This window comes from Alexandromys fortis, unplaced genomic scaffold (genome assembly GCF_014885135.2).
Source record: "Alexandromys fortis isolate MF-2015 unplaced genomic scaffold, M_Fortis_MF-2015_v1.1 scaffold_7, whole genome shotgun sequence".
In the NCBI taxonomy this organism is placed as follows: Eukaryota; Metazoa; Chordata; class Mammalia; order Rodentia; family Cricetidae; genus Alexandromys; species Alexandromys fortis.
In genome coordinates this window covers 19,886,766-19,895,137 of record NW_026067920.1, presented here as the reverse complement: position 1 = coordinate 19,895,137, position 8,372 = coordinate 19,886,766, and the positions used below count along the sequence as shown (strand labels likewise).

The 8,372-nt window shown below is 40.7% G+C and overlaps 1 long non-coding RNA gene across 1 annotated transcript; it reads left to right on the top strand.

Annotated features, from left to right (window-relative positions):
- Window positions 1–560: 560 nt before the first annotated feature.
- On the top strand, window positions 561–3,791 carry LOC126500792 (uncharacterized). The gene is made up of 3 exons (XR_007591440.1): window positions 561–650; window positions 1,788–1,850; window positions 3,667–3,791. It is a non-coding gene; the product is annotated as an uncharacterized lncRNA (long non-coding RNA).
- The last annotated feature ends 4,581 nt before the right edge of the window (window positions 3,792–8,372 follow it).

The following is an 8,372-nucleotide window of genomic DNA, read 5'->3' as shown; positions in this document are numbered from 1 at the left end:
GACAGAGTGGCCTGACTTCCTCGGCAAATTAGGGACCTTAGCTTGGCCCCTATGTCATGAAATGAAGGAGGAGGTGGTCCTGGAGTTGGGCACTGAGACCTGGTGCATTTATGGCACGGAGTGGTGTCTGGCAACCTGTAGTGGACCAGTTCTTCCCACAGTGTGCGACTTCTGCACTGCAGGGCACTCATGTCAGATAGTCTCTACAGGCGCCAGCTCGGGAGCTCACGAAGACCAGGTGTGGCACTCAAGTGACTGCAGAAACAGCAACAACAACAAAGTCTCTGGTAAAGTAATTACTTATATTGTTCTCTCATTAAATAATAATTGGAAGTCAGATATTGGGGTAAAATCTGCTAGATCCAAACGGAGGAACGATCAGCTGACCCTGCCTCTCCACAGTACCAGATTGAAAAGACACACAAATCTCTCCGAGCCCCTCCCTATTCCTTCCTGTGTCTCTCTATCTTAATCTGGGTCAGTTGAAAATTCTGTGGTTAATTCAGGCCAGCTGACTGTTGACTCTGCCCTCTGGTTCAAGGTTTAACTTTACCGGCAGTCTCGGGAGTGCCAGAATGCCATCACAACGTTATGATCGCACAACATTCTGGTCAACTGCAGAAGGGCTGGTGCCCAGCCTGAGCTCAAGGGTAAGGTTAAGAAGAAAGTACACAGCAGCTGTCTCCTTGGAAAGAGGCTCATACTGGGAGACCCAGACTGGGGAGGAAGTGCTTAGCTGCAAAGGTCATTGGGAGAGTATGCTCGCCAGTGTTTTGCTCATAGAACAAGCGTTTATGGCAACAACTGTCTCCTCTGACCTTGCCTGCCTACTCTGTCCTGGAAAAGTCAGGGAGCTAGCTCTGATCCTGAGAATCCGGGTTGAAATTTTAAAGCTCCTGGGATAGATAGTTACAAGCCAGGCTGTCCTTTGCAGCTGTGACTACAAACTATCTGCATAGAGTAAAACGGAATCAGAAGCCTTCATTGCACTCAGCCACATCTGTAATGCAAAGCTATTCCAGGTAAGTGCCTGGGCCAGGCCCAGGATGTGCTGAGGACTAGCTTCTGCCACTTTGGGGTTGAGGCTTTTGCAGTGAGTGCCCCCTGCCCGTTTTCTTTATTCTCCTATGCTGAGCTGTCTCCGTGCTCCAGGCTCGAATGTTAACACAATGTCAAAAGATGCTTAGATTAGGAGAAATGATAATAAGGTAATAATCCTGAACACCTGCCTAAGCCTTTTCACGTTTAAAACTATAATGACAGCTAATAGCTGCACTCGATTCTCCTAACAATTCCGGGGAGGACGCCAGGTCATCGTTATTATCCTAATTGTTTGAGTAAGGGAACTAAGGTGCAGAGGGGTTGAGTAACTTCTCTTAGACCACTCAGCTATTCTGGTCTTGGGCTTTTTCTCAGCAGAGGTGGGCGGGGCTCCAGGCAAGAGTGAGAAAAGACTTCGGAAGCTCCAGTTGCTTGTTTAGGCCATTCTTGTACTCTCCCAAGGTCATTTACAGGAGGTGAGAAGAGTTGGCCCTATTGCCTGGACCGCAGCTCCCCTGCTTACTCTCCAGAAAAAGTTTGGTTGGGAGATGCTTCCCCCCAAGGGTTTGGATGCCTGGAACATTCTTTCCTCTCATTGCGTTCATGACTTCAATGCTTGCCAAGGACAGTCATTTCCATAGAAGTTCTTACTTAATGCAGAACTCTGTTTTTAGTTTTCTGCTAATTTCAACTCATTTGTTCCTTATAAAAACCCTAAAGGGGAAACTATTGTCTCCGTTTTGCAGGCCTGGGTGTGCACAAGGCTCTCCGGAAGGTTCTGAAGCTGGATTTTACTCAGCCAGATTCAGGTGGGTACCGGCAGTCTACATTACTAACATGTGATGCCGTCTAGGCTGCTGGGAGGATTCCCGTCTTCCAGAACCACTCTTTAGGGTCTTCCAGGCAGCTGCTATGAAGCAGCTGAGTTTCTGAAGATGGAGACACTTGAAGGTATGTTTATTCTATAGGCTATGGAGGAGGGCCTGGGAGTTGGTAGCTTTACAAGTCTCCGTGGAGATTCCTGCATATAGCCTGTTGTAGGAACTTCTGAGCTGATGACTTAGCTTCCCACATAGAGATTGAATTACGAGAATAGATCCAATGGCACAGGAGCGTTGCCTGGCTGTGAGCACACAAATGATGGTCATCTAGGCTGTTTCTGTGCCCTAGCTACTTTGAATAGAGCAGCTATGAACATGAATGAGCATGTGTCTCTGTAATGAGAAATAGATGCCTTTGGACATAAGTCCGGAAGTGGAATAGCTGGGTCTTGTGGTAGATCTAGTTCCAGTTTTCTTGAGGAACCACCATACTGATTCCCACATTGATTGCACTAATTTGCATTTCCTGCCATCGCGAGAGCTTCCTGCTTTACACATCCTTGTTGGGTCTCTAGCCAAAGGTGTCTGATAGGTTCCCTTCCTCAAACATTACAGACCATTGCCAAGGCTACTAGTTAAGCTGCATGTGACAGGAAGGCCTAATAGCTGAAGATATCTCTTATGCCATCAAACAAGTAGAGATGGAGCTGGAACCCATTTGTCAATACTGAATAGTGTTCATGGCCATACAAGGTATTATATAAGTACACACTACTAGAGGAAAAAAAGCTAAGGTAGGCGCACAATTCCACCCTTGACTAAAAAAAACTTATTTGCAATTGATACCGGCTGCTACAAGGAAAATCAGTTTTGCCTGTGGAGTAACAGTTACATCAGCCACACTCCAGGGCAGGCCTCATAATCAGAAGTAGCTGAACAGCTAAAAATGGAATCTATTATTTTGTGTGCTTTTTTGGGGGGGGGGTTCGGTTTTATAAACTATGGCTCTGAGGAAAGTGTTTATCAGCTCTGGGAGTTTCCTAGTGGAAGGTTTGGGGGCTCTCTCATGCAGATGATCACACCATCTGCAGGTGGGAATAATTACCTTTTCCCTTTCCTATTTGTATTCCTTGATTCCCACTCCCCCTTTTGTCCTATTGTTCTAGCTAGGACATCAATTACTATATTGGATAAGGCTGATTAGAAGGGACATCCTTGCTGTTCCAGATTTTAGTGTGATTGCTTCAAGTTTTTCTCTGTTTAACATGATGGTAACCATTAGTTTGTCATAGATAGACTTTACTATGTTGAGATATGTTCCCCCATCTCAAGTCTGTCTAAGTGTTTTTTTTTATCACTTTTAAAAGTTTTTGTTATTTTTTTCTTATTGCTTTTTTAATTGATTTTATTGAGTTATGCATTTTTTTCTACTCCCCTCCCATCTTCTCCCCTCCCCTTCAACCCTCTCCCGTGGTCCCAATGCTCCCAATTTACTAGGAGATCTTGTCTTTCTCTAATTCCCATGTGGATTAGATCCATGTGTGTATCTCTTAGGATCCTCACTGTTGCCTAGGTTCTCTGGGATTCTGAATTGTAGGCTGGTTTTCTTTGCTTTATGTCTAAAAGCAACTTATGAGTGAGTATATATGATATTTTTCTTTCTGTTTTTTTTTGTTACCTCACTCAATATGATGTTTTCTAGATCCATTTGCCTGCAAATTTCAAGATGTCGTTATTTTTTTCTGCTGTGTAGTACTCCATTGTGTAAATGTACCAAATTTTCCTTATTCTTTCTTTTGTCAAGGGACATTTAGGTTGTTTATAGGTTCTGGCTATGACAAACAATGCTGCTATGAACATGGTTGAACACGTGTCCTTGTGGTACATATTGAGCATCCTTTGGATATATACCCAAAAGTGGTATTGCTGGGTCTTGAGGTAGGTTGTTTCCTAATTATCTGAGAAATTGCCATACTGATATCCCCAAAGGGGCTGGACCAGCTTGTACTCCCACAAAACTGAAAAGCTTCTGTAAAGCAAAGGGCATGGTCAACAAGACAAAACGGCAGCCTACAGAATGGGAAAAGATCTTCACCAACCCCACATCAGACAGAGGGCTGATCTCCAAAATATACAAAGAACCCAAGAAATTGGTCATCAAATGAACAAATAACCCAAGGGGAAAAATGGAGTATAGGCCTAAACAGAGAACTCTCAACAGATGAATCTAAAATGGCTGAAAGACACTTAAGGAAATGTTCAGCTTCCTAAGCCATCAGAGAAATGCAAATCAAAACAACTCTGAGATTCCNCTGGAGAGGATGTGGGGTAAAGGGAATGCTCCTGCATTGCTGGTGGAAGTGTAAACTGGCCCAGCCTTTTGGATACCAGGTGTTATTTGTTGTTGTTGTTTTATCATGAAGGGGTGTTGACTTTTCCCCAAAGGTCTTGTCTTCATCAGCTGAAAGGATGGTGTGGTTTCTACCCTTCAGTCCATTTATGTGGTGAATTATGTTTATTATTTACATATGTTGACCCATCCCTGCCTTCCTGTAATTCTCCAAATTAATCATGATGGAGAATCTTTTGGATGTGTTCTTTATGTGGTTTCTAAGTACCTTTATTGAGAATTTTTGACTTTCTGTTCATCAGGGAGATTGACATATAATCCATCTTTTTTCTATTTCATGGAGTAAGTTAGATGGTATTGCTGTTAGTTCTTTAAGGTCTTTTAGAATTCTGAATTGAATCCTTCTTATCCTGAGCTCTTTTTTTTTAACAGTTTGAGGATTTCAAATTACTGATTTTATCATTGATTATTATAGATATGTGTTTAATCATTAAATTAATCTTTCTTACCTTTGGTAGGTTGTATGCATCTAGAAATTCAATTGTTTCTTTTAGATTTTCCAGTTGGTAAAATATAAAAATGTAAAGAATGCCCTCATGGTTCTTTGAATTTCTTAAGTTTCTGTTGTAATATGTCCCTTTTCATTCCTAATTTTATTAATTTGGGTCTTTTCCTCTTTTGAGTAATTTGCCGAAGAATTTGTCAATATTGCTTATCTTTTTGAAGAACTAAATCTTCGTTTCATTGAGGTTCTTATATATTTCTTTTTCATTAATCTCTGCCCCGACTTTCTTATTATCTCAGTCTTCACTGATTTTCTCCATCTAGTGCTTTGGGGATTTGTTGGTTCTTGTTTTTCTGATGCCTTCAGGCTCATCTTTAGGTTGTTTATTTCAGGTCTTTCTGCTTTTTAATGTGGGCACTTAAAGCTACACTCTGTGGTACAAATAATAAAAACCCAGAGACAGATATTGTTGCTCAAGCAGAAGATTAGGAAAGTAAAACAGCCAAGCCACTAGAAAAGTCTTAACTTCTGCCATGTCTGGGTGACTGCAGACTGAGCCCTGAGCCTCTGTCTCCTCCTGTCTTATATCTCCTTTAGTGATGCAAAGCTTTCCTCTTAGGACTTTCTTCATTGGATCCCACTGATTTTTGTTTAAGTATAGATTATTTTAACTTCTTGATTTTTGCAATGACCGTTCATCATATAATAGTCTTTCTAATCTCTAAGAGTTTGCATATTTTCTGTAGTTTCTTTGTCTATTGATTTCTAGTTTTATGTCATTGTAACAACATGAGATGTTGTTTTAATTGTCCTGAATTTGTTGAAACTTGCTTTATGTCTTAATATGTGGTGTATGTTAGAGAGGGTTCCGTGGGAGTACTGAGAAGAATGTATACTTTTTTGGTGTTTTGGTAGTATCTTCTGCAGATGTCTGGTAAGTCTATTTGATTACGTTTTCTTAAGAATCCATTAAGGAGTTATTACTATGTGGATTCATCAATACCAACTCCAAATTTCTTTTAGAATTTCATTTTCTGAGATATAGGTAGATGGATGAGCATTGTCAGATTCTCTTGTAGTTAGGACATTGGCAAACTGGCTGAATTTGAGTCTACCAATTACAATCATCTCATCTCTTACTTGGAAGAAATAAGAGGAAACAGTTGCATAAAGAGAAATTGTAACTTTTGGGTAGGAAAGCTTTTCCTGAGGCAGACATGGCCACTGGCCATAGTGTAGATGCAGGCAAAGGTGACTCTTCCTAATAGTTCTGGACTATAGCTGGTTGTTTGGTAACAAGGAAACTTGGTTCTTTGGTTTTCCTGTAGAACTTACAGCCTTCTTCTCACCCCCTCCCCACTTCACAGTGCCTCTTTTTTTCCTTGTTTTTCTGTTTTTTTTTTTTAATTTTATTGAACTATACATTTTTCTCTGCCCCTCTTCCTTCCTCTCCCTTCCCCCTCCCCCTCTCCCATAGTCCCCATGGTCCCAATTTACTCAGGAGATCTTGTCTTTTTCTACTTCCCATGTAGATTAGATCCATGTATGTCTCTCTTAGGGTCCTTGTTGTTGTCTAGGTTCTCTGCGATTCTGAATTGTAGGCTGTTTTTTTTCTTTATGTCTAAAAGCCACGTATGAATGCTTACATATGATATTTGCCTTTCTTAGGTTTTTGTTACCTCACTCAATATGATGTTTTCTAGCTCCAACCATTTGCCTGCAAATCTCAAGATGTTGTTATTTTCCTCTACTGTATAGTAGTACTCCATTGTGGAAATGTATATTTTGGAGATCAGCCCTCTGTCTGATGTGGGGTTGATGATGATCTGTTCCCACTCTGTAGGTGTTTGTTACTATCATCCTTATTCAAAGATGAGAAGACGTACATGTAAAGATGAGAAGACATACATGTAAAGATGAGAAGATGTATGTGTAAAAATGGTAAGATGCCTAAACTCATTAGGGCATAAACCAGGGAGAGGAGCTTGGATTTGCACCTGGGTGTTGGCTCTGTAGCCAATAATTGGACTCTGGGCCTCTTTCTGATCCCCACGAACTGTGTAATATAGTCATTGTTATTATTTCATTATTATTACTGCTGTTGCCATTTTATGGATGCAGAGATGTGGTGTGTTCGGAAAGATTCCACAGTCTCAGCTGTTCAGCTGATTAGTAACAGCACAGTGCACTCAAGACCTGCAGACTGATAGCTGGGACCTTTTAGAATAGGCCCACAGCTGGCTAGACTTTCTTCCCTACAATTGGCCTTTTAGTTATTTACCTACGATGAATTATTTGCAAGTCTTTACTTTGATTCATTCGTATTATTTTGTGGGAAGTACTCGCGTCTTTTTTATTTGTGGAAGAATGCAGAGCGCCGGGTCCCAGGGCATTTTGCTATAATGTGCTAAGACCCACACTTCATTTCCTTTGGGGTCCTATAGAGGTGTAGCATGGCCCATAAAAAACACCATTGCTGTTCATATCTCATGATTTTTGCAAATTAATGATCTAAGTAAAATGGACCATTGCCTTTAAGAGTGTGCAATAAAAAATGATAATAAATGCCAGACTGGGGATCATAATGGAAAAACAACTGTTTGGGGTGTTTTGCTATGGTACAGTGTCCTAGCCTGAGTGCATTAAGTGGAGATGGCTGAGTTTTTTTTTTTTTAATCTTTTTTTGAGGGAGGGGGTACATGTTCAATGCCTCAAGTCTTCACACATGGCTGGGTACAGAATAAGAACCGCCTGTGAAGTCAGAAGAGGCTTAAATCCAAGGCTTGCCAATGGGCATTTCAATTAGACAGTGACCTGGAAATTCCTGGAGTGATTTTTGAATTCCTTTCTGTCTCCTTAAGGGCTCCTGCCATGTCTTCTTCTCTACCGTGGTGCTTTGGTGAAGAAGTTAGAACCGCTTGGAGTTTTGCCAAGGAAGGTTCAGGAAAACAAAAGTTAACTGCTGAAACTTTGAAAAAAATTGCTTTACAAAGGAAAGGAAAAACCAAAGATCTTGGGAGAAAAATGAAGCCACAGTTTCTATTATAACTATTACCAGGTTTGGGTAGAACTTTGGGCCAAAGTGTCAACCAGACAGATGTTCTTGCAGTTCACTTTCCATAATAAATGTTGTATTTGCGAAAATATTTTAATGACATCTTGACTCTTTATTAGCCTTCCAATTCTAGAAGATTTTCCAGGTCAGGAGAGGGCCCCGTGCACCATCTTACCCAGTGGCCTCTTTCATTCTGCTGGGGCTCATGGAGAACATTAAACTCACAGATGCAATTATTGCATATATAAAGTATTGATTTCCTAAGAAACCTTGTTAACATTTTCTTCTTCATAATTGACACTGGCAAGAAACACATACAAGAGGCGCTATAGGAGATGAGCCATTGATTGCCACTTGTTGAGACACCAGTGCTTTAGTTAAAGAATAAACAACATTAGAACATAGTTTCAATCTTCAAAAACTGCAAATGAGATCTAGGTTGCATATAAGGGTCCTCATAAAGTCATAGGTCAGGGATTTTCTTTATGTTATCTATTTATTTTTTGTTTATTTTTCATATTTTCATTACATCATTTCTCCCTTCCTTTGTCTCTCTCCAAATTCTCCAATATACCCCTCCTCATTCTCCTTCAAATTCAT